A 27,254-nucleotide genomic window follows, 5' to 3' on the forward strand; every position below is an offset into this window, starting at 1 on the left:
GAGGGGGACTGGAGACCAGGTCCCAGGGGTCAAGCCTTGCTTTCCCATGGTCTGATGCTTAACTAGAATGTAAGATGTTACAAAGATGGTCAAATTAGGAGGTGAAAGTCTTTTATTCAATAGTCAGCTGGGTTATAACTTAGATATTTGGACGTACGGTACATGGGTCTTCATTTTAACAGTTGCTCCAAGTCAAGGGTAGATTTGATTTGAGGGGGAAAAATAGCACTGTTTTTTGTTTTGTTTTGTTTTGTTTTGTTTTGTTTTGTTTTGTTTTTCTGTGTAGAACTCCTCAGGATTCAGGGCATACCTCTCCCAAGTGGAATCACGCAGACTGCTCTAGAAACCTCAGTTTCAGCCGCTCCCCAAGAATATTGCTTACCTTTTGTGGACTTTATTTTATGTAGTCTCAATGACCAGCCAGCCCATCTTAAACTTACTGGCATTTTTGTGTGATGGGCAGCAGATTAACAAGCAGAAAATTCTATTTCCATGATTACTTTGCTGAGTCAGAGCTAACAGAAGGAAAGAACCAGAGGGTAGGTAAAAAGCTTGTATGGACACAGGAATACGGAGAGGAGAGGGGTCCAGAGAAAGATGTTCCTTTGGGAAGGGAGCACTCTGAGCAGTGAGGGTGACAAAACTGGACACTTACCAAAAATGGCCAGGAAGTAGGAGGAGGACTTGGAAGGAAGAATGGGCACCAAAAAGAAAGAAAAAAAGGTACAAAGCTAAACTACATTTCTTTTCCTTCCCTCCTGTTCATTGTTTCAGACGTCTGTAAAAAGAGAACACTTAACTTCTGGTTCCATTTAGCAGCAATTTGGACATTGTGCAGGCCCCTGATCATCACGTTTGAGAAATGGGGTCCCCCTCCTTGTCCCAGTTCTACCCTGAGATCCTGAAAAAGGGATGCTATGCCTGCATCCTCTACGGCAGAAAATCCCAGGACATCTCTCATTTCTTTCCTTGCAGGAGGAGGCACTAACTTAGCTCCAAGGAGAGGGTTATAAACTGTGGCTCCCATAGACCCTGTTCTTTGTCACTCAGATGGAAGGTTCAGACTAGAGGGTCAAGGGAGGAGAGCCCTGAGTAGGACCTCTGTTTAAAATGAACAAAGGCCTAATTTCAAGATACTTGGGGATCTCTCCTCCAGAAACAAGACAACGCCCAGAGGCTGGCAGTTACTGGAGCAGTCTTGAACTATAGACACTCAATGGAGTTACTCACTGGGGCTCCCGCCCCCATTGAAGTCCTGGGAGCCAATTCCACAGCCCAGCCAAAGGCAAGACTTGGCTGCCTGTGTGATTAATTGCCTTTGTTCCCTCACAAAGAGAGTGTACCCGCAACAATGGGCAGTAGGAGGGTAGTGGAGTGGCCTCAAAAGAGAGGCCCCTCTTCCTCCCTCAATTCCAGGGTGTGCCTGAGAGAGAGCTTCTGTGCTTCGCTCCAAAAAAAAGGTATCTTTCCAAGAGGAAATTATAGAGCTCAGAAAGTTAGTCATTAATGTAATGGTCTGAATCTACAATGAGAAAAAGATTGAAGCTGACATGATTTTTATCTTTGATATTATAGCTTCTGAAGTTGAGAAGTAATTACGTATGTTAATATTACATCCATTCGATATTCAGTGAATTTTTTTACAACTCTTTCTTAATTAATCTTCCTTTTCTCCCCCTCTCTGCTCACAGTGCTGGCAAACAGTCCTGAAATTGATCAGGGCTGATGTGAAAAGAATGCAGTGAGGAATCAGAAAGATCTAGGTTTGAATTTAGATGGATGCTTGACTTTAGGCATTTAGTAAATAAATAATACAAATAATAACTAATGCCTTTTGAAAATGCGATGTCATACCAGGCACTATGTAAAGATTTAACACACACATCATTTCACTGAATCCTCACAAAACCTTATGGGAGATGAATTATCCTTATGTCCATTTTAGAGATGAGGAAACTGAGGTTTGTTGGTGTACAGGCTGAGCCCCTGGCTGGAACTGCTTGCACACAGCACACGGGCCTCTGAGGATGCCACCATTTCAGCTCTACTTTGGGAGATGGTGGTGAAGGTGAAGGTAGGGTGTGGTGAATTGGGGGTAGAAATAGTAACTGTCACTGCCTCAAATCATACTACTTTCTCCATCACACCCCTTGTGTCTTAACAGGCCAGGGCTACTGCATATCCCAGGCTTCTTCCCTACCTCTAACCCCCCAAGGACCCAGTAACAGAAAGCATCAGAAAAGCAATAACAAATCTCTCTCTGTTCTTCCCTCCTCAGCAGAGGCCAGGAGTCCCAGAGAGCGGGAGAGAATTACAAAAGCAAGGAAGCCGCAGCCACTGCCCTTCAGCTTAAAATACAGACACATCAAAGAGACACCATGTGTAAATCACAAAGAACCAGGCCACTGTCCTCACTGTTTCAATTCTCTGGCAAACCTGGGGCTCTGAGATGCCAATTGCTGTATCTCGCATTCCTGGAGGATCTTTGAGTGCCTGCCCTTTGATATTTACCAATAAGAATAGAATTATGAAGATGGATTAAGATTACATATATACGTGATTCCCACTATTGGGCCCAGAAGTCATTTAATATCATCTGTTATCTCTATCATTGTCATTGGGTCTGGAAGCTGAGGAGGATTTGGATGAATGGAGAAGGCGAGTTTCAGGGGGATGGAGCAGAAGAAGTAAAGATTTAGAAGCATAAGCATTTGCTATAGGATACCTATGGTAATTGACCAATTCACGGATTTAGTTAATTTATCATTTCATCCAACAAATATTTATTGAGCACCTACTATACTCCAGACCCTGTGCTAAGCAATGAACAGGGAGATAAAACAATTGAGAGCCCCACACTCAAAAGGCATAATCATCTTGGGAAGACAGATATTCACTAAATCCAACAGACAAATTAGTATATGATTCTGAATTGTGAGTGATAAGTGCTGTGAAGGGATCTCACCTGGGTCTATAAGAAAATAAGGGAACAATCTATAATGGGTGTGCATTCAGGTAGGTCAAGGATGACATTCCCGAGCAGGGGTCTTAGGAGCTGAAGCCTGAAGGAAGAGCAGGAGTCCATGAGGCAATGAATTGGGGGAAGAGTGTTCAAGGCCTAGGGAACACCCTGTGCAAAATTGCTAGGTCAGGAAGGATCGGGCCACTGGAGGATGGGGAAGGGACAGGCAGACCTCTGCTTGACCCTCAGCAGGCTCAGACACCAAACAAAACCTATCACCTTTTCCTTACCTTTCCAAGTTCTGCTTCTCACCCCCAGCACCCACCTGTGTCACTCCCCAAGGCTCTGTGGATTTGGTCTTCTCCCCTCTGAAGATAAGCATCTTAAGAGGCTGGTGGTCTTCCACATACTTAGGAGGCCAGACAGAACACAAACTCCCTAAGACATAACATTGCTTTCTCTACTCACCTTGGATGTATAATTGTAAACTGCAAAAAGCACAATGCAGGGGGAGTTCCCTTCAGATTTCTGCAGACCCACTGCTGGTCCTCACCCACTGGGCTTGGCACTGGAGAAGGCTTATGTGCATTTGGTATTGATCTTTAGTTGCCAGCACTGACCATTACTGCCTTTTGCTCTCCTTTCTGTGGCTTATTAGAAGAAAGCAGACATGTCCGGTGGACAAAGGAGGCACATAATGAAAATGTTTCAATACGTTCTCAAGTGCCGATACACAGATGATAGTCACTTTCCAGATTATCTATGTATAAACCTGGATTTTCTTTATAAACAATTTGAAGACAATCTCTCTCCCTCTTTCTCTCTCTTACTTTTTGGAAAATGCTTCAAGGGATTAAATAACTCTAAAATCTTTACAATCAATGGGTAGAGAGTCACTTGAGCAACACGGTGTCTTGTGAACAGGCTAGAGAGAAGGAGTTGTAACAGGTGATAGAATGGTGAAGGGTGACTGTTTTGCTTTGCAAGAGCTGGGTGAAAAGTGGCGCAAGGAGTGGGGGAGCATATGGGGAACCACTAGGGCCACAAACAACTGTCACATCATGACCTTTAACTTTTGACCACGAAAATACCTCCTGAGCATTTCTACTTTTATTGCACAAGAAAAGCTTGAATACACCTAATTTTAAAAGATTTGGGGTGCCTGGGTGGCTCAGTCGGTTAAACATCTGACTTTGGCTCAGGTCATGATGTCGCGGTTCATGGGTTCGAGACCTGCAAATGGGCCCTGTGCTGACAGCACAGAGCCTGGAGCCCACTTCGAGTTTTGTGTCTCCCGATCCCTCTGCCCCTCAGCTGCTCACGCTCTGTTTCTGTCTCTCTCTCTCTCTCTCTCTCTCTCTCTCTCTCTCTCTCTCAAAAATAAACACTAAAAAAAATATTTTTAAGATTTGGGTAATCCAGGAGTAGTGACAATAAAATGTGAAATTATCTCTCTTCCTGCTCCCCTCCCATTAAGCTCACTGCTCACCTGGGAGAATCATGGTCAGTCCCTTTGATGCATGTTCACACCTACATATGTACATACACATGTATGTCATGAATACAAACGTCCCTTTCTCAGTTGAAATATCTGGGAGAGTTTACCAAGTACATGGAGATCTATCACATCCTTTGTAATAGCAACCTGGAATAGAGGTGTCCCCATAGTGCTGAGTAGATTGCTGGGATCAGACCTGGACAGAGATAAGGACAGAGCCAGGGGCAGAAGGCAGGGCTTTGCCAGTGAATGACGAGAATTCATGATCTTTCCATTTATTTCCATTTTTATTAGACCAAGCTGTATTAGAATAACATCTCCACTTTAGTATTTGCATACAGTATTGTTTAAACATTTACAAAGTAGGGACTGTTATTATTCCCATTTTGTAGATGGTGAAATTGAGGTTCATTTCAGGAATTATGGAACTTGCTGGAAGTCATGCAGCTACTAAGTGATAGAGACATTAGTCTGAGGTAAGTCTTTGTATCTCTGATGTCCATGCCTTAACCATGACACTTGATCCCTACCTTATAATCCTTTCCACGTCATGGAGGCTTTTTAAAAAGTGAATTTTCATTTTGGTCCCCAAAGACTATTTCAAGTAGGTGAACCAGGTCTGTCTAGAGCCACAAACCTGACTGGTTTATTCCCTTGCCTGCAAAGCCCACAATCCTATGCATTCTGCAAACTCTGAGAACTCACACAGCTGCCCTTATGGCCCCCTGCCCCTGGTGACTCCGCAGGGAGATGTCCAGCCAGCCAACAAGCACCAGAGAGGCAGATTCATTGTTGGGAAAGGTGATCTGAGATGAGGTGGTGGCAGTCAGTGTGTGGATGAGGAGGTAATGCACCCACCAAATGCAGTTATTGGAAACTGCACTCATTAGAATGCTGTAATTGGTTCCCGCAGGGCATTCGAGGTTAGTGACACAGGAGAAAAAGAGGAGGGGCTGCGTGCGCACGTGTGTGTGTGTGTGTGTGTGTGTGTGTGTGTGTGCACTGTATGGATTTTGTTTTCTTTTTTACCTTTTTTCCTCCGGGAGGGAATTTCAACCTGCCTGCCTCACGTCAGGCTCTGCGTTTGGCAGATGTGAGGTCTTCTGAGACCGGCAATCACCACCTTGCCCAGTTCTGTGTCCCTCTTTCTCTCATCCACCCTTCATCAGGAGCCTGCCTGTGAGTCTCATCCCACCTTTCTGGCCAGATAAGAAAGCTACTGATGAGCAAATTTACAGAAAGGGGTTGGAACTTGGTATGACACTCCTCACAGACTGAATGAGGCAGATAGGATTTTTCAAAGAACCTCACGTGAAAGGCAAGGCTTAGCCCCAAGTCATATGACCCAAATGGGGGATCTGCAGGTATCAGTGAAATGGCAAGCCATCAGCTAGATAATAGATAACACTTTGTGCCACCCACATATAAAGCTAGACATTGCCATCAGGGTGCCAGAATGTTCCCACTTACTTCTGGGGTGAAGAAAGGAGGGGCGGTATCGTCTCACCCTTAGGGTTGGATTCTTTTTTTGAACAACCATACTATTAGTAGGTCAACACAAAAGGTGATCTCCTGATACTAAATTTAGCACTCCCAGTATGTCCAAACCTGCCTTTCTGAAAAACTTGATAGAGGGGATTATGATTTCTATACTCAGAAGCCAGGAAATTTCTGAGGAGCTGAAAATGTTCTATCTCTTGATCTGAGTGTGGTTCCATGGTTTTAAGCACAGTACAATTCATCAAGTCATACACTTAAGATCAGTGCATGTTACATTTCTTATATGTCTCAACTTACAAAGTAAAAAATAAATATTAGTCCACTGCCAAAAACATGAGTTCTCAAAATGTTATCTGTACACCAAATTTTCCTGAAACCCTCTCTATTCGCCTACATCCTCTCGCTACCTAGCCAAATCCTGGGCTTTTATTAAGGGCCAGGTGAAGATAAGCTTTCTAAAGAAAACCTAACCTTGGTTGCCCAAACCACATTGATTCATGTTTTCTCTTTACGGACCTACTATCAGAACTGGGGACAGGTCCAAGCTTATGGGATCTGAGGTTTACACAATATGGGGATTTCTTTATAAAATAAAAATTACAAACTTATGAATACAAATTAAATTACAAAATTTAGTTACAAAAAAGGAGACTAGAGATTTCAGGTCCCTTTTCCCCTGTGAGCTCTTTATACAATTTACCATCAGTGTTCATATAATAAAGCTACCTGCTTGCAACTCAGGTTGAGCTCTGCGTCTAGAACTCTCATCACCTCCTGACCATCCCCAGAATGCATACGGGGCAGGCAAGTGAGAGGAACTCTCGGAAGCCCAGGCTTCATCACTTTGCAGTAAATCTGGTCCAGGTCAGCACGTACATGTGAACATTTCACTTCAGCCTAGTCTGAGTAGAAACTTTGTTTCCTGCACACATGGTCAGCCTCCCTGGGTGGACTATAAAATCCTTCAGGGCAAAACCACAGTTTCACATTGTTTTCAAGACTCTCACCCTGCACATGCCAGTGCCTTTTCTAGGAAGGGCTCGCTATACTGTTGAAATATTTTCTAGGAAAGGCTCGCCATACTGTTGAAATATCGTTTGGGAGAGGGGAAAGGGACTCCCAAAGACAGGTGGTAGTGATAATGGGGAATGATAAGTCATTAGTTGGATTAAGTGGATTCTTTCCATGCTCCCACTATCCAGGTCCTGAATATTCGCCCAGCCCTACACTGAGCCAAACATCTTTTAAAAATTGGCTTGACTGAAAATTAACCTCAGGCCATATGGAAAGTAAGACATGGTCTGGCTTGGCTCAGACAGGTAAAGTCATTTCTCTAGGCTGCCTGCACTTCTGCATGACATGAAGGATTCTACAGAGGAGAAGAAAGAAAAGAGGAAATAATGGAGAGAGAGAGAGAGAGAGAGAGAGAGAGAGAGAGAGAGAGAGAAGGAAGAGAAAGAGGGAGAAAGAGGATGAGAAAGAAAGGAAGGGTCTTGTAAAAACAAAAAAGTAGGAGATTAATGGAAAAAGAATACTTAATAAAGCTCTCTTGGGCTCACACTGTCTTTTTTTCTTTCTTCCTTTTTTTTTTTCTTTTTTGAGGCTGCTGTATTAAATTAAAGTCATACATAGGTTTCAAAGGAAATCACATTTCTGCAGTCTGGTGAACCCACCTGACAATGCACGCTAACAGAATTGTAAATGTAAAGGGTAATGCTTGTCAGTGGCTGACAGTTCTAAATGGCCTTTTAGTTCAGTACGCAGAGCTGTCATAAAAAAACATAAAAATGCATATGCAGACAGCTGAAACTGCTATGCACATCATTATCTGCAAATGGTATAAGTATCCTGAACAAAAGGCCTTCCAGTTTAAGGACATGCATAAGACATTTCTCTGCCTCCAGCTTTAAAACAAAGTGCTGTCAAGAAAACAAGATTCCCAGGGCCAGAACTGAGGTTTTTCTGTCAATCAGTGAGGTGCTACATTTGTACATATTTTTCTGACCCTGCATATGAGAAGAGCATTCTTAACAGATGTGTATTTAACTTCTGGCAGCTACATCTGTTTCTTCTCCATCTTCCTTCTTATTTCTTTATCATTGTTCTAACAGACCGTTGCATGGTGCGTCTTATTGTGTACTTGTTCATCCTACCCCTATCTTTGCTTTTTTCTCTTCATTTCCTCCAGCTCTTCTTTTCTCTAAAGAATTTCTTTCTTTCTTCTTTCCTTTGTAATTTGGGAAAGTCAAGGGAGCTCAACTTTGGGACTGTGGTGATCAAATTGGTGGAGATATTTGTCTTTCCTTCCCCAAGCAATGATACCGTCTGCCCCTTTAAGATCGCAAGTTGCTTGAGGGCAAAGAAAATTTTTAGAACATAATCATTCTGAAACCCGGTTGCGTGTCAGAATCACATGAAGAACTTTGCAAACTTCTCATTTCCTGAAACCCCCCAAAGTGATCCTCCGAATCAGAGTCTCTAGGGTTGGGTCCAGGACATTTGTGTTTTTAACAGACATCCTGGCGGTTACCATTTTTCATGCATTCAAACGTGCATCAGACCAATATTTATTGGGCATGCACCCTTGTGGCAGTCAGTGTTCTAAGCACCGGGCATGTCTCTGTGGATGGAAAGACAAACTCCCTGACCCCTAACAGCTTGCATTCTATTCAGCGAGACAGCTCAATAAACAAATACATATATAACTATGTTTGGTGCAGAGAGAGACAAATATTTGAAGAACATAAAACGGGCAATGGAGCGGAGAGGGGCATGAGCCGGGCTAAACGATTTACATGTGGAGGTCAGCAAGCTCTTCCTGAGGAGATGACAGAGGATCTGGGAACTGTATGGTGAGGAGTCAGCCATGAGAAGATCTGAGGAAGAAGTTGCCTCATCTTATTCTTGCAACAGAATAGAAAATATTACTAAAGTAGCCAAACTGAGACTGACACCTCTGTGCCAAGTGAGATGTAGGCGAATCAAGCCCAAGCCTCACCCCTGTTTCCACATCTATCCAAATCCTGCCCAAACTTTGGGGTCACCCTGAAGTATAAACATCTGAGAGGCATCCATCAGCACATCTGTCCACCCAATGTATGTGGAGGATGTATTCTAATACAGGTCTGTGTAGGACTTTCTATAATAAGTTCCCTAATCGAGCTCAATTTGAACGCCATTATTTCTGAATTCTTAGAATGTGGACCACAAAAACCAATTTCCTATCAGGTTAAATGTATGGGTAAGCCTTTTAAATAAGACTTTACATTTCTCAGGCTAGGGGCCATATTTTACAACTTCACTGTTTCTGGCCCACTGAGTCACTGTTTCTGGCCCGCTCAACTTTCATGAGCTTTTAAGTTTTAAGTCGAAGGCTTAAAATCTCCAGATGAATTTCAAAGAGAGATAGTGACCTGTAATAGTGGTTTTCCCCCAGGAGCGCCTGGACGGCTAAGTCAGTTGAGCGTCCGACTCTTGATTTTGACTCAGGTCGTGATCCCAGGGTCATGGGATCCAGCCCTGTGTTGGGCTCTGTGCCTGGCATGAAGCCTTCTTGAGATTGTCTCTCTCTCTCTCTCTCTCTCTCTCTCTCTCTCTCTCTCTCTGTCTCTCCCCCCACACCCTCTGACCCTCTCTATCGTTCTCTCTCTCTCTCTCAAATAAATTTAAAAACATAATGATTTCCCCCCAGTGAGCAATGACGACTCCATTGTTGGGCATAAACTGAAATGCAGAACTTGGAAGACAGTATGGCCAATTGACTGAAAAGATGGGCCCTGGAGTAAGAGATTCACTAGCTGTGAGAATGGACAAACCATGAAGCCTTGGTTCACTCAACTTAAAAACGGTGATAACAGTAAGACTTACATGAGCTAGTTATTGTGAAGGTTAACTGAAATAAGTATGCATGATGCTTAATCCACTGTCACATACAGTAGACACTTAATAAATGCTATCAGTTATATTTATCATGATTATTACTTTCTATTGCACTATGAGTATACGACACTGCCATGTGACAAACCGAACCAGTCTTCCGACCTCTGAACATTGCTGTTTTCCCTTACCTTGAAAGATCTAGAAAGTACAATCTCTCCCAGAGCCAGCATGTCCAGTTACCCTCTGGAGCCCCTCTAAGGAAGGCATCATTTTTTATACTATGCTTTCCTACTATATTTTCTTCTAATAGAACTTAGGTCTTCTAGCTTTTATAAAAAATAATGCTGTCCTGCTCCATCTCCTGGGGTTTACTCTTGCTAAGAGCAATCGCTTTGTATTGAATGTGCAATTTTGTTGCTATGGAAAATATAGTGATTAATGAGACCCTGTGACCAAGGTTAGTTGGGACAGGCTTGGACTGGTTAGCATCATGTCCTTACTTTTCACAATGCCAAAGTTGGCTACAGTAGGATCAACCCCATTAGTAACTTTTCAGAGAGGATGTAGTTAATAAAAGGAACTACTGTGTTGTGTACAATTATAAAAAGATTCAGATGTAACCTAAGAGGTCTCAAGTGGTGGAATATATAGTAAATATAACTTTTAGTTGCAGAAAAGGAAGAAAAATTAACAATATAAATAGGAATTTGTAGAATTTACCATATAGGTGGTAAATATATTACCACATAATTTTCAAAATTATAACAGTGTGAAGAGATGCTTATATTATACATAATTTGAATTATATATATAAAACATATACATATTTGTGTGTATATATAATTATGTATATTATGTATGTGTGTATATATGTGTGTATATATAATTATGTATATATATATATATTATTTTTAGAGTTAAAAAGGACATCAAGAGTCCTCAGTATACTCTTTGTAGGGAGAAATATATCTCACAGTATTCCCATAGATATTCTGAATTAATTACCTCACTGTCTTCAGAAGTAGTCCTATTGGAAAAGTTCTACACTTTAATCTGACACCTATGGGGCACCTGGGTGGCACAGCTGGCTAAGCATACAACTCTCATCTCACTCAGATCTTGATCTCATGGTGGTGAGTTCAAACCCTGCACTGGACTCTGCACTGGGCCTAAAGCCTACTTAAAAGAAAAATTAAAAAAAAAAAAGACATCTAAATCCACCTCGTGGTAACTTTCACCCTGGCCTTTTTACAAAAATGAAGAACAACACTGTCTCATTTTTTAAATAAAATGTTAGAGTTGAAAAGAGCCTTAGAGATCTCATTACTGAGGCTTCCCATTTTGCAGTTAAGAAAACTGAGTGCTTCTTTTTCTACAGGCTTCCTCTCTGATTCTCTGAGGAGTTATCATTTTCCTTATTTCATGAGCTGAGCTTTAAGCATTTGTGAATTCCAAACATCCAGCCCTCAGTTAGAATCCCAAGCTGGAATTTAGGAGAGAGGTTTGGGATATAGCAATAAAGCTAATAGTCATTGTTATGTTTGTTGGTAGCCAAACTCATGGAAATTAAGGAGATTATCCAAGAAAAAGAGGGAAGGTGAGAAAACAAGAGGGCAGGATGAAATTCTAAGGTCCTTGCATTTTTATATCATGGTGAAAGTTTGTAATGATAATTTAAACCAGGTATAACTGAGACCCCACATAGCCCAGTCTGTTCTGTGTGCAAAAAAATAACCATTTAACTCCAAAAATCTTGAGAAAGAATATAAACTTCTTAACTGTGAGTTTCTTCTTTAAAGGGAGTAACATATAAAATGCTTCTCAAAAGTTTGCACAGTTAATCTCTTCCTTTTCGAAGTGTCTGACTCAGGACGGCTGCTAAAATCTGTCCTCCATTCCAACTTCCTAGGCTCTTTCCTTCTCCACAGTTCTTTTTCACCACATTGCAGCTTTCTCCCCAAATAGCTCTTTTCCCAGAGTCTTGCGGCTGCTCTTGAACATGCCTGCTGAGACTTCTGCTTCCAAGACATATTGGGCCACCTAAGGATGCCTGGATGACTTGGCTGCCCCACAGCACCCATCTTCCCTCACTCTACACAGAGGGAAACCATGGGGACTCTCTTGCCCCTTCCCCCAGACTTGTATTTCTTTTCATTTTCTCATTTATAATTCTTATGAATGGTTTCTGATACATTGATTCTCTATAACATCATATCATTAGTCCTCTAGAGTCTTCTGCATCTGAAAATTTCATAAGCATGTACTTAGGCAACTACTTGTCAACATGTTCAGTGAAACCGAATCAATGGTGGAATCAGGTGGCATTCCAACAGAGATCCTTCCCTAGGTGGACCGGGATAATTTTCACTCGAATAGTATTGGAATATACTAAGTGGCTGCACATATTGAGCTTTACAGTTGAGGTAGGTGGAGTGACTAGTCCAACGCCCAAAGTAAGATGGAATTCAAATTCATGGTCATTAATTCAAGGCCACTAATTATTCAGCAAGTTTAAAATGTATCAGAATTAATAGCTGGTATGCAGTCCACCAATTTTTGCAAAAGGAAATTCTGACCGAATCTTTACTAAAATTCAGGTCAACATGATCTCTCAACATGGTAATTTTTTTTTTTTTTGAAGGAAATAGGTTAGTCTTGTCCATTTCATTCTTAGTGAACCCATGTTTGCTCTTATAATTCACCACATTCTTTGCTCAGGCTCCAAAGCTCCTCTAATCAACAGCCTGTCCTAGAATCTTGGTCGAGTGTGATTAAAATTACGTTCCTATCTATAGTTCCCAGAATTTGCTGTTTAAAAAATCATTAAAATGTTTATTTGCCTTTAGCATTCTGACATGGATCTCATTCCTCAAACAGCCTCAAAGATTACAAACAGCTTTGCTTAACAACAACACCCACACCCATGTTTATATCCTCCCTTCCCTGGCAGTCTGGGGAGAAATACATTTCCCCTCTCACACAGAAAACTTCAACTTATCTTTCATTTTCCTTTTTACCTGCTGAATTGAAGCAGTTCCCTTACTCTTCCTCTCCATGCCCCAAATGTGAGCCTACAACACAAGTCTTTCTGTTTATTGAAGAGTTTGCAGCCAGATGGACTCCACCACGGGGTCAGGCCCCCATCCAGTTTTGAAATAGTATGAGATGCAGAGATAAGAATTATGTACAGAATTCTGAGTTCTGGTCTCAGATGGAGTATGTATGTTGTACTTGGGCAACTTATTGAACCACATTCTGTTGCTATTAATCTCAACACTAGAGCCAAGACTACCTTCCCACTGAATTCACAAGATGGTTGAGACAACACGAGAAAAAAATGCTAAAGAAAAAAATATAAAATGCCTCTTTGATGTGTAAGGTTAAAATAATTCAACCTCAGGGTTCAGGCTTGGGCCTGAGCTGCACCCACCGACCTTGTCCGAACTCTGCCTTCATTTTGGCATCCCTGCCTTCATTTGGCTCTCCCAGTTATTTCCAGCCTCAGTCAGCTCCCACCTTCTCAACCCCAGAGCTTCCCCAATTACTGGTCCCTCATCCCAACACACTGCCCTGTGCATTCTCAGCATGATTACTAATTGGGTAAACGATCCAAACTTGTGAGGACATGGGTCATAATGTGTTCCCTCTCCAGGCAACAAAATAGCAATGCCTGGACCACCGTGCAAGTTATGTTCCTGACAAAACCATGCTTAGCAACGTCAGAGTATTCTAACAAAGAGGAGATTGGAAGGCAGTGGTATTACAAATACATGTGTTAATATATATATTTTTGAAACACAAAAAGGAAAAGATTCTAGAAGGTGTCTACTTCAGACTACACTTACCTATATTTGTAACCTGCTTTCAATATCTTCTTACTTGTGTGTTTAGGAAATACTGCTGTCAAATTCCAAGGCAGATTCGTCCTCTAGTTTTCTATTACTCAAAATTTAGATTTTCTAAAATTAAGGTCACCAGTTGAAAGCCTGTCTGTTGAATCTGACCCAAGATATTTTTTTCTTGTATAGTATTTAAAATTTTTTCAATTTGAATGCACTTAGTGCTAATTGCCACGGTCTGTACCACTTCCTATTGTTTACCAATGCTGACACTTGTATATTAGCAAAAAGAACATAGGCTACGAATCAGAAACCCTAGGTGCTAATTCAACTAATGCATACATTCAAAGTGCAATGTTGTTTCAGTTCTCCCATGTGTGAGCATTATGAACTTGGCCTTACCCCTTCTCTCTTGGCCTCAGTTTCTTCTGAGTGATGGAGATAACCATCTTCTTCTCTCCAAGACTGATGTAGAGGTCACATAAAATAATGTATATGAATGCATGTAATATATCGTAAACTATACTATAAATATATATATATATATATATATATATATATATATATATATATACATACACACACACACACACACACACACACACACACACACACACATATATATATATATATATAGTGTGTTTAGGTAACAGCTCCTGTCCAGTACAAGACGACTCTCCCTCCACACACACTTATTCAGATACCTTGCATCCTTCCACCATCTGCAAACCAAACTTTGTAAGTTGAAGAAATACACAAGGAGACAAAGGGTCATTTACCTTGGTAGTTAATGTCCTATATGGATTCTGTTTATATAGGACTGTCTACAATTTTTCAGTCTAAAAATTACTCTGCACAGTTGCTTAATGGCCCTTTTATCTTCTCTTTAATCACATCTAGGACTTCTCACCATTCCCCCATTAAAGTTCCCATTTGTCTCTTTGATCATCCTCCTGAACCTTATTTGTATGCAGAACTCTACATGACACATACTATGTTTCTGGGCTAGCTGGTAGAACTTGAGGCCAAATATACCAAAGAGCTAAGCAAAAGGTAGAAAAGTCTTATTATTCCAACTACATAAAACATACATGGTGTGCATGTACATCCTTACATGTATGTGCTTGAATATTGAAAACATATATTTAGGTAGATGTGTTTAGACGCTCACGGATAGAACAACAGCAAACGTGGCACATTCATAGTTACGTTGAAAGCACTATCACTGGAGACATGGCTCCTAGTCTGGCTTAAGGAGCTTCAAAAATATATATAGATACCTGGACTCGAACATCAGAGATTCTGATGTAATTTGTTGGGGCAGCATCTAAAGACTGGTTCGTTTCAGAAAGCTCCTCTCCCCCAGGTGAATCTAGTGAGTAGCCGGTACTGAGAACAGTACAATAGGAACACATCTTGGAGGTGGTCTTGTTTTATATGCAGCTGAATCTTGCCACGTGTTGCTCAATGAAAATTCTCTCTTTTTTAAAATAGACATTTTCCCCTGGCATTATAGGTATTAATAGTCTGCTCCATCTAAAAATTCTGCTCCCAGAAATCAGTCTTAAAGAAATACAACCAGAATGCGTAAAGACAAAGATCCAAGGAGACACTGCGAGTAATAATGAGCGACTGGAAGCAATCCTAATGCTCAACAATATAGGATCAGTTAAACACTGATAATAATAATAATAATAATAATAATAACAATGTAATGTACAGTCAATATGATGAAACTTTATATGGGACGTAAAAAGAATGGCCAGTTTAAAAGTCTACTCACAGAAAAAATACCCAGAATACATTTTTTAAATGAAAAAAAAGCAAGTTGTAGGATAATATGGATATAAGATACATTTTTGTACCAACCTCTCACCCTTAAATGAGAGGGCTAACACAAATTATAGAATCTCAATATGTGGTTCTGAATTCATAGAGAAAATCCTACTCAGACAAACATCAAACTATTAATGGCTGCATGTAGGAGTGAGATGAGATGGGTAGGGGGAAGAAGGAGATTTCTACTTTTCACTTTATATTCCCCCTTTATTATTTCAATGCTTATAAACAGACTATATTGTGTTTATAATTTTTAAAAGAGAGGAAAATTATTTGCTAGTGACACCCACTCCCTCACACACATTGCCTTCCAAATGTTAATCTGGCTGTGTAACAAAAAAAAAAAAAAAAAAAGAAAGAAAGAAAGAAAATGATGGACACTATACTGGCTGCATTTCCCCACAGATCAAAAACACCCTGCATCTTTTCCATTCAGCATTCCATTAAAGTGTAACGGAGCCAAGTCTTATGTGTGGGAAAGTGTGTCTTTGTGTGTGTGGATCCCGTTGTAGTTACAACGGCCCCTCCCTTTGGTAACAATTTAACACCCACATGCATCCTCAGGAAGGTCAAAAGGGAAAGGCAAGAATAAAAAAACATGTTTTAGAAATGTTAACTAGCTCCCACTTCCAAAATTCTTTCCCCCACATTAAAAAACGACATCATGCATGTTTCCATGAGTGTCTGGTGGCTTTAATAAAATGAGTGGTGATATCGTCCATAGAAAAAATGGGAAGCTGGCAGCATGCTTTTCATCGGAAATGAGGCACTGTGCTGGGAATAACATTGGATTTTACAACATAAATTTAAAAGTCATCATGCTTAATTCTGTATCCTTTTTATAATTCATACAGGAGTCTTGTGGCCATTTTGAAATGTTAGAGTCCTAGGGAAAGAAAAATCATGGAATTTCCATATTCATGGAAAAACAGGACCTTCTCAGATGACTAAAAGAAATCAAAATTCCATTCACAAAAGAAAAAGTAGGTAATTTCCTGTAATTTTATATTTGAAACTTCAATTTGAATCTTCAGCAGACTTAAGTGGCAAAGCACAGATTCTAGTCATCAGCATGTTTTAAGGTGTTTGAAGCAAGAGACACAAACTTGGGGGATTCACTGACGATATTTCAGTGGTATTTCTGAATGTGCTATGGTACCATGCTTTTTGTTAGCCTGTTTTGATCAATCTCTCTCCCTCTGAAGGAATGAATAAGGAAGTAAAATACAAGACAATTGTTTACAATACACAGCCTAGCTTCAGAATCCTTAGACAAGGTAGATTTTAAGACTAGCTTTACCCTCAAATCCTTTTGTGACATCAAGCATGTTACTAAAACTTTCTATGCCACAGTACTATCCTCCCCTAAAACATAAATGAAAATACCTGCTTATCTGATAGGGTTGAAAAATGAGAGAATCCACAATAAAGTAGGTTTAAAAGTTAAGGGACTGTTAATACAGGCAACATAGTGCAAAAGGAAATGATATAAACAAAGAGGAACTGTGTGAGATAGCTTCCACAAGCTTGTTTTATCATCTGTAAAATGGGATGATTAACTCATAACTAATTCAACAAATATTCAGTGTCCTCACATGCCAGGCACTGTTTTACCTGCTAGGAAGGACAATTGTTCCTTTCTACCTACTCACAGGGATATCAATAAAGCAATGTCCACCCAATACCATGAATTTACGAGATTATTCACATATTTTTCTTTTGTTGGAAAAGAAATTTATTGAGCACCTGTGATGTTAAAAGTAATGAATCAGACAAATCCTGTCTCTGAGAGCTTAAAGTCTACTGCGGTTCCTGAATATACTGAGAGAGTCAGAATTGCCTTTAAAAGATAAAATGACATAAGCGATATGAGTGACAACCCAGTGTCCTGAGTGACTCTAGAGAATGTATGGCTCGGGAAGGATTCCCATGGGAGACTGGCTTGGGCTGATTTGACACTGCTGTACAGGTGCTTCTCAGCCCTCTAGTCCTATATCCTTTCAAGGAGTGTTTACTGAGCCCTTTCTATGTGCCAGACCCTACACCAGACCTACATCGTCATGGTATATATTCTCCAAGAAAACACGCATGGTTCTTGCTCACATGGAATTGAGACTTCAAACAGTTTTTCCCAGTGCTTCCAAGCACAGAATTTTTACCAGGATATCCAAAGTATTACTTCTCAAGATAGGCTAGACACAATAGTGTGCTGATAAACCAGCTTTGAGAGGGAAGAGAGGGAAGAGTCCCTGATTTGTAACATTTGCCAATTCCCATAGTGTAAATACTCCCACTGTGGATGATTTTAAGCTACTAATGGTTTGACAAAAGGCTTGAAAAATTCCTGAATACCTAGTCATTGGTTTTCATAGGCTGCTATGAGCCTGTTCTAGCATACTTTTGGAGATCAGAGGGATTTTGTTTCCTCTGTAGCCTAAGAAATGGCAGCATTTGTTAGATTCCTGATGAGCATCCACCAAATGGCTCTTAATTGCAGTCTAAATTCTTCCTCAGGAATTTACAAAGTCCTTCCAGGATGTCTTCCAAGACCCACAGGGCAATTGCCAGGGTGATTGCAGACTGGCTCCTCACCTTGGAATCAGAAATGCCCAACTAGGCTAAAGAGTGTTCTTTGGAATGCTGAAATAGCATCTTATGAAACAAAAGCTTAAGATTCAAACACAAAACAAAAACAAACAAACAAACAAAAAAACAAATTTAGGGGTATCTGGATGGTCCAGTCAGTAGAGCATAGGACTCTTGATCTTAGGGTTGTGAGTTCAAGCCCCACATTGGGTGTAGAGCTTACTTAAAAGACAAACAAATTTGTACTTGACCCTTTCAACCTTATGGCATGATTTCTAAGCTAAACAACAACAACAACAAATCTCAATTGGCTGGAAAATAATTGATGTCATAGTAGGAAAGAAAAAACAAGGTAAAAAAAGAGAGAGACCCTGTCCACAAGCCCTTCAGTTTGTAAGTTTGTAAACAGCTCTCACCACACAGAACACACGCTAGTTGAAGGGAACAAACTTTCCATATAAGTGTTGGGTGGGGCCCAGAGGTCCTCACCTACATAGAAAGCTATTTACTATTTTATAAAATACTCCATGCAAAAGTATATGTTCTGTTAAACTTGCCTTAACAGCGAGTACACTAGACAAGTATTGGTGGAGAAGGCAAGACAGTGCCCCTTGAGAAGTACAAAACACAGCGTCCACCCTCCAGGATCTTGCAGTCTGGTTGGATCGAGGCTATGCATCTTTACCAAAGGGTGACTTGAGGGAGTAAAACCAGGCATGCCACAGACTAATGGTCTTCAAGTGACATGTTGTGGAAGGCCAATGACTTCCAAACACCTCTGTTTTCCAGGCTGTTCACTATCTGGTCCACCTACACTATCTCCAAGTTCCTTCCTCACACTCTCCATGGCAGTCATGGTAAACTTCTCTCACTTGCTCAGCAAGGTGTGTTCTCTCCTCTCTACAAGACTTCACATGTTCTGTGTCTTCTTATTAGGAGAGGCCCAGCTGCACACCATTGCTCTCTCCCCAGACCGTCTGCATGTGACTGTCTTGGAATCATACTTTTGTTTGTTTGTTTGTTTGTAGCACCTTTATTCCTAATTGGCCCAAAGAGAAACAACCCAAATGTCATTAACTGGTGAATGAATTCAGAAATTATGGTATATCTATTCAATGGCATTCCATACAGCAATAAAAAGGGAGGAACGCACAATATGGATGTAACTCAGAAAAATCATTCTAAGTGAAAAAATCCAGAAGACACAGAAAACTGTACATAGTGTATGGGAATCATACTTTTGATCTCAACTTAAGCACTGCTTTTTTTTGTTTGTTTCATATCTTCTACAAAGCCTTTTATGACCAAGCTGTGTTTGCTGTTCCTCCTTTGGGCTTCAAAGTTCTGGGTGCATTCTACCATCCTTGGCTATATATCGTACCTAATTCTAACTTCCTATTTACTTGCTCACCCTCTGTGAGAGCTCATTTAGACTATATACTGTGATAAATATTTTGCACACATTATTTCATTTGAGGCAATCCATTTATTTATCTATTTATTTATTAAATTTTAGAGCTTTAGAGTGCAATTGGGGTAGGGGCAGAGGGAGGGAGGGAGAGAGAAAGAGAGAAAGAGTGAAAGAGAGAGAGAGAGAGGGAGACAATCTTAAGTAGGTTCCACACTCAGTGCAGAGCCCGACGCAAGGCTTGATTCCAGAACCCTGGGATCATGACCTGAGCTGAAATCAAGAGTCAGACACTTAGCCAACTAAGCCACCGAAGCGCCATGAGGCAATCCTTTTAATATTACTATTTTGCAGAGGAGGAAATTGAGGCTCCAGAAAGTTAAGTAATTAACTGTGATAACACTTCTAGTGTATCAGTCAAGATTCTTGGGTTGCAGAACACAGAAGCGAGTATAGCTGTTTCAAGCAGGAAAATTTGTAAAAAGATACTATGTAGCTTATAGAAACTCCTAGAGGACCAGGGATATGGGTACAGAAGGTACAGAGAATTTGCATCCTACTAACTGTATATAGACACACCCAGGAGAAAGGCCCACTTACACCCTTGCCTGCATTACCCATCAATCAATACATCTGACCCTAGAGATGGGATACTGGAAATGCACCATTACAGAAGCTTCTTTCACTATGAAGATCTGCTCTCTCTGAACATAATCACCACCTCCCACTGCTCAGGGCCGCCTCCGAGTCTTGTGTGGATGCCATAACTGCAGTGGAGTTTACGCAATGCCATTTCTAGCTTCTCAGCCTCTATAATAAGAACGTCAAACCAGCAGGGCATTCACATGGGCACTGAGTGTTCCATCTTATAGTAACAGCTATTTGCTTTACTCAGAGCACGGAGGAGCTGGAATTGAAACCTTGACTTCAAAGTCCATGAATGGAATTGAATTGCTATCTTACTCCATATGGGTAGGTGTCTGTGTGGGACGCAGGGTATCTCAGCCCCCTCCCCCTCAGGAGCCCCCTCTAGAGTCAGACTGCAGGATTCAAATCCCAACTTCCTATCTGTATGGCCTTGGTTAATTCATTCAAGCTTGCTGGGCCTAGATTGGCTCATCCATAAAATAAAGATATTTGTATCTACCTGATGGGGTTATTGAGACAATCGAAAGAGAAAATCATCTGTGAAGTGTTTGGCCTATAGTCAGTGCTAAATAAGACATTAGCTGCTGGTATTATTATTGTTGTTATGCTATCATTATTTGTTATTATTATCCTGTGCTATTGTCACTCTGAGGGATGATATCCTAGGAGGGAAAATCCTATGTTGAATAAAAATGCTAGACACGTACATTTGCATGGCACATTCATGGGGCCATGAGATCCTCCCTCTTCCCGGAGTGAAGAGTTCCTGCAAGGGAGTAGTGGGTGATAAGGCTGCGGATGGATGCAGAGCCGCATTGCACTGAAAGCTTTGAATTCCCTGGGAGAGGGACTCAATTGGGCCCTGGCAGAGACCTGCCTTGGAGGTGGTAGTCACAGAACTATTCCCAGCCTCTGTGCTTCACATCCTCACCCCAACACAAAAGGGAAGGATGAATGACACCTCAAACAACTTTGGAGAGTCTAACAACAATTTTCAACTTCAAACAGGCCACACATAAAAGTTGAAGACTTTTGCTACAAACCCAACCACTGGGAAATCACTGTCTGGCTGACATTAATTCCCCAGTTACTGTGAAGCCGTTACTGAAAAATGCAACTTTTTTTTTTATTCCAAGTCCTTTAACATTTCAATCTAGGGCATGGGCAACGTGGAGCAAATCCAGGTCAGCTCCTGCTTTAATCCCCAAACTGAGTATCAGTGTTAACTCCATGAGGAATTAAGGCCCAGAGGTGAGGGCAGGGGGAGATGAAGGGCAATAAGAGATCATTCAGATCCTAGTAGAATTTGCTTTCTCTATGTCAGCCTCGATATATTAGAATCATCATTGTTATTGTTTGTGTTTAAAAGATTTTTAATCCCATGTTACATTTTTATTGCATTTTGGAGTCTATAAAGCTCATCTCTGTATGTTGTCTTTTTTGATTTCATTTGATTTGTGAGGATTGGACAAGTTCGGTTTCAGAATGACAAAGGTTAGGAGTAGAAGGAACCTCAGAGATCATTCTAGTTTTGTTTCAGGATGAACCATCTCAGGAGAAAGTGTCGATCATGGCCTCACTGCCAGGCAGTGTCAGAATTTGGGATAGCTTCCAGATCACCAGATTTCTAGATTTAAAAATTGGAAACATTCGTTGAGTATTATGGCAATGGTATGTGACATTGGGACTAGGTAAAGGTAAAACCCTGAGTTTAGAGATTCCAGGCTAGTGGGAAAACAATCAGCGACTTAGGCAATTATACCAGTAGAGCGATGAACAGATGAGGCAGAGTTCAGTACAGATTGAGATAGAAATACCTATTCTCAAGGTTTCAAATTGGCACAGAAATTTTCAGGGGACACATAGTTTTAGTGTTTTGGATAAACATAAGTCCACTGTTTAAAAAAAATATAGTCATGCAAGGTAGAAAATTACAAAGAAAAAATAATTTACTTAGATGCCACTACTCAGAGACAACACATTGTTAAAATCCTACTTAGCATCCTTCCAGATATATCTCTGTAGCCATCTGATTCTGCATAGCTATAAATATGGTTGCAGATAGGGGCGCCTGGATGTCTCAGTCAGATAAAGTTCTGATTCTTGATTTCGGGTCAGGTCACGATCTCACAGTTGATAGAATTGAGCTCCATATCGAGCTCTGCACTGACAGTGCAAAGCCTGCTTGGGATTCTTGCCTTCTCTGCCCCTTCCCTGACTGATGTGGGCACATGCACGCTTTCTCTCTCTCAAAATAAATAAGTATACTTAATATATATATATTATTATAGCTATAGATAAATGTATTCATATATGCAATCATACTATGCATGCTGATTTGCAAACTCATATTTTATTTTATTGTGTGACATGAACAAATGTTAATATCAATAAACATAGAATTACAACATCATTTTTAAAAGTTGAATATTATTTCACTATCTGGATGTACCATATTTAACCAGTACCCTATTGATGGTCATTTAGGTGGTTTGTAATTCTTTGCCATTATAAACAATGATATGATGTGGGATTTTACATGTGTGTTTTGCAGAGTTACATGAAATGTCTCTTTAGGATAAATTCCCAGAAATGGAATTTCTCTGGATGCCCTGCACTGCTGATTTGATACAGATTGCCAAATGGCCTGAAGAGTTACTTTTCAAATTTTAGGTCCCAGATGTCCAGTTATGGTGGAGCCCTCCCTACCTTTAAGCTCACTGTGAGCTCCCCAGATTCTGCAAGAAAGGCCAGGGTAGAGAAAATATCCGGTGAAAACCACAACTAACCTGTGCCTGGTTCTGGAAGGTTCTTCACGCACATTATCTTGTGCAAGCCACAGATCATTCTTAAGAAGCTGGTATCATCTGATCTACTTTATATATGAAGACTCGGAAGCTCAGAAGCTGGATAAATTCCTCAAAGAGAGAAGTTTGCTATTGAAACTTGACTTTATGGGGCCACAAAATGCCCTGGGCACTTGGAGGATGAGTAGTAAAAGTAGGGTGAAGAGGCCAAGCTTTGTCTACTTTGAATGCTTACCCTCAATGTCACTGCTCCTTTGTCCTGTTCCTAACACTCTACAGAAACCAGTGCTACGGATGGGTACGGAGCCAACCCTCCCTCCATAAATGTCAGCACCTGCCTGGGGCTCCTAACATTGGCCTTTATCTTCCCCACAGGGCTGACTTTTTTATGAGTTGAAGTCTGAGAAACAAGTCAGTTTCCCACTTCTCTAAAATCTTAAAATAGGAAACATCAGCCATAAGCTATGAGAGCAAGCCAGCCAAGGTGTATGTTTGCTGGAAATAAAACTGGTAGGTCCTTCAGGGCAAGGGGGGGATGGACTCAGGGGCATTTCTTCACCATCTGTTTCAGCCTCCAATGTGTCTTGATAGATGGTTTTTGCTTATTACTCATTACTCACCTCATCTTTCTCCCTGAGCTCCGTTCCTTGAAATATGGTTCTCTCATTTGAATAGCAATGACTAAGTGCATTGGAACTTACTTAAATACATTCTAAAAACATTAAATTGAGAACACACAATCCAGCAATGTACCAATTGCCAAACTCTAGTAAAAGTTGAAGTGATTAAAACAATTTAATGCATGAAACACGCGTTCAGGAAGGCAAAGAGAAAGAGTAAGTTTTTCCAGTGCAACGTCAGCCCGGTGATATTTCGGAAGAAGTGGGTGGAGGCCATTGCCAAGAGAAAGTGAAATAATTGATGAAGACCCAAAGGAAAATGCCCTTGATCTCGAAGTTATTACTTCATTTCATGAAATACCTTAAAAGTCAATGACAGACTATAAAGTCAGAAAGTCAATAGTTTTTCCCCCCCTTGGATACAATTCCAATATGTGCATATAAACATGTCAGGCAGTCCTCTAGAAAAGAAAAAAAACTATAGCTTGGGGTCTGGGTCATGTTTTCAAATAGCCTTATTATTCCTGTTATGAAGTGGACACTCAGGTATTTGGCTCGGGACTTTTATCCACACCCAAGTGATTGGGTGATTTATAACTTGCTATCCACATTCTCATAGCTGTTTGGTCAATTTAAAGGCCTAAAACTGGGCTTGATGTTTACTCTATCAGGAAAAGAAACATGTGCACGTACACACACACACACACACACACACAGCAAATTCGTATCATAGATTAACCACTATCTCAAGTGCCTTTGCCCGGGAACCAGATTCTATTTATATCTTCCTCCTTCCCCTTCTTTCCATCCTCCCTTCCTTTCTTTCTCCCTCCCTTCCTCCTTCCCTCTTTCTTCCTTTCTTCTTTGCTTTCATCCTTTTATTTTTCTTTTTTTTCCTTCTCTCCCTGCCCCCCGCCATTCCCTTCTCTTTCTCCACCTCTCTCTTTTTTTGATATCCATAATTGAGGAAAGAAATGATAGACTTCATCTTGCCTTACTCCAACTGATTTCATCCTCTTTTATTTTGGAAATAGTGCTTAACATCTTAAGAGAAAATGCTTCTTGTGTGTTGACTGATCCTGATACTTTCTGCTTCTTGTTAAGCTAGAACAAGCAACCAGAGAGCATCAAAAAGTAGAAAAAAAATAAAATTGAAATCTTGGCATTTCTCCAAACAAAAAAAAAATCCATTTGTTTGTTCATCAGTAAATAAATATTACTAAGCTCCTCTAATAATAGTCCTGGTTACTCACACATGGGCTATGGCAATGGGCAAGAGAGGGATGATACCTGACTTCACTGAGCTTAGAGTCCCGTTGATCAATATTTACCTTATGAAACAATGCTGTGGATATGGTCTGTTACCATCCCAGGCATTTGTTTCTCCATATATATACATATATACATATATATATATATATATATATATATATATATATATACATATATATACATACACACACACACACACACACACACACACATATATATATATATATATATATATATATATATATATATATCACCGTGGGGCCCATGGGAATTAACATCATCTCTAGTTGAAGAGGTAAGCCTTGATTGGCCTAAATCAATTCATATAATCTCATCTATTGTACATCAAGCTATTGTATCAGGAATGGGCACACAAACTGTTGTTCCAGTCAAACTGAGGACTCTCTTAATGATTAAAGAAAGAGAACTAACTCCCATCTCTCACTGTCCTCACTGCCCTCTACCCCACCCCTGTTGGACATGAATAAGGAAGCAATCAGCTATTTTGTGGCCAATAAGTGGGCCAGACCTATGGGAGTATGGAAAACAAATTGGAGAACAGAAGGAAATCCATTCTTTGGGAATATCAGTAAGCTAGATCAAACCCTACCTGAAACTTCTTGACTTTCAACTACACCCTTTATTTACCAGTTTTAGTTGGATTTTCTATTACTTAGATATGAAAGAATACTAATGTACACAGCAATGTCTTATTTATTCAACAACTTCAAGAAATAAATTTCTCACACAAATGTTTCACCTAACTGAATGAAGCTTGACACATTATATATCAAATCTATTTGACTTAAACTGTTTGGGATGGGATTTATTATAAATTATGTTATACACTTCAGCACCTTAAGAATTATGCTGAATAGAGGATGTGCAAAGTGCTCTTATAATCCTAAATACCTCCTCCATCTTCTTGAAGAACTCCAACACTTCTCAAACTATTAACATGGGTTGGGTCATTGTCCACATGCCAAATTTATCTGAATATTGTCCTTTTTTAAAGGCTGCTTTTTGTAGTTTTACAGTTATAATTCTAGCTTCCAGCTTCCTCTCTTTGTAAAGATTCCCATGCCAGCTTTTAATAACTAGTCCCTTCATGTAATTTGTTGCTTATAAATCTGTTGTAAGCCAGGAAACCAAATAGCCAAATCTGCTAGAATTGTGTCTCACATAAGAGAGAAAGGACACTAATAAATGCCTTGGTGGGTTCAGAGAAGCAAGTATCCTGTGAACCATAGGTTCTTAATCTTGTGGGAACTCTAGGGTTCCATGTAAAAACCTCAGAAGGCCTGCAGAGGGGATAAGGAGTCAATATAGCTGTGGGGTCCTGGAACCCCCAAACCCTGTTTCATCTCCACTCTTGTCTCCATTTTGTCCATTTTTCCTTATCATAAAACAGATAATTAGTGTTCTGGAAAATACTTTATGTGAAAACAAAGGATTCAATTCTTTAAGAACAAAAATGAAAACTGTTCTTCTTTGCCACTTTAAATAACGGGATACCATTTTACCAGTCTACTTGTTCTTCCCAGGTAAAATATTCTCCACTAGTGATAAACTCTTGGATGTGGAAAATTGTCTGTACAGTTCCAATGATCGCAAGAGATACAAGAATTGCAGTCAGTGCCTTATCGACTCCAATGGCTCCATTTAGTTTTACAAGTGTTGTTTATTCAAATCCTACTTCAACAAAGTTCATCTTTGCAAGGTCAATATTCTACCATGTTCCATTAAATCTAAGATGGCATCAATTTTAAGATACTCTATTACATGTAGCACTAAGAAAGAAAGAACTGCGATTAGACTGTAAACTACATAGGCCTTTTATGCATCCCTTCACATGCAACAGCTCTGTGCAGTCTTTGGCCCACTTGTATCTTGCTTTATGCCCCAGAATTTCTCTGACACCACAGTATGGGATGCCTACACTTTGTACTGGCATACCTGCAACAAAAGACTTGGACAAGTCATGCCCTATGGGGCCACTGCAACCAACTGCCCACAATATCCTCAGGCAGATGCTGCAGAGCCAAATTTTATAAGGCTCTCCACAAAAGGTCCAAGATGAATTGCTAGTTGCCTACAGTCATGGCCATTCAATAGTACTGACTTGCATTGACATCCCCTCCTTCCCTGTTCACACACTCACTGTTGGCCCCAAATTAAACTACCTGCATGAAGGTGCTACAAACAGTCTCAGGCAGGCCCTATGAATAGTAAGACACATCCCAATTTAAGTTGTGAAAATATTTGCATCTTAGAATCCTGAAATATGGTAATTTATGAGACTAAGACACAAATTTGTTAAGTAAACAAATTGATATCAAAAACAAGCACCTCACTCCAAAATAAATAAATAAATTTAATAAGCCTACAATTTTTTT

At 40.3% G+C, this 27,254-nt stretch overlaps 2 long non-coding RNA genes across 3 annotated transcripts in view; one reads left to right on the forward strand and one right to left on the reverse strand.

Annotated features, from left to right (window-relative positions):
• Positions 1-27,254, reverse strand: part of LOC128311044 (uncharacterized) — a 416,015-nt gene that overhangs the window by 171,414 nt on the left and 217,347 nt on the right. The window lies entirely within an intron of this gene.
• Positions 1,359-24,261, forward strand: LOC113592447 (uncharacterized). 2 transcript variants are annotated; one of them, XR_003412320.2, is made up of 4 exons: positions 1,359-1,460; positions 4,853-4,936; positions 16,372-16,500; positions 22,714-24,260. It is a non-coding gene; the product is annotated as an uncharacterized LOC113592447 (long non-coding RNA). The 2 variants fall into 2 exon arrangements; XR_008288960.1 differs by having other exon boundaries at positions 1,370-1,460; positions 4,878-4,936; positions 22,714-24,261.

Source organism: Acinonyx jubatus, chromosome A1 (assembly GCF_027475565.1).
Source record: "Acinonyx jubatus isolate Ajub_Pintada_27869175 chromosome A1, VMU_Ajub_asm_v1.0, whole genome shotgun sequence".
Taxonomy (NCBI): domain Eukaryota; kingdom Metazoa; phylum Chordata; class Mammalia; order Carnivora; family Felidae; genus Acinonyx; species Acinonyx jubatus.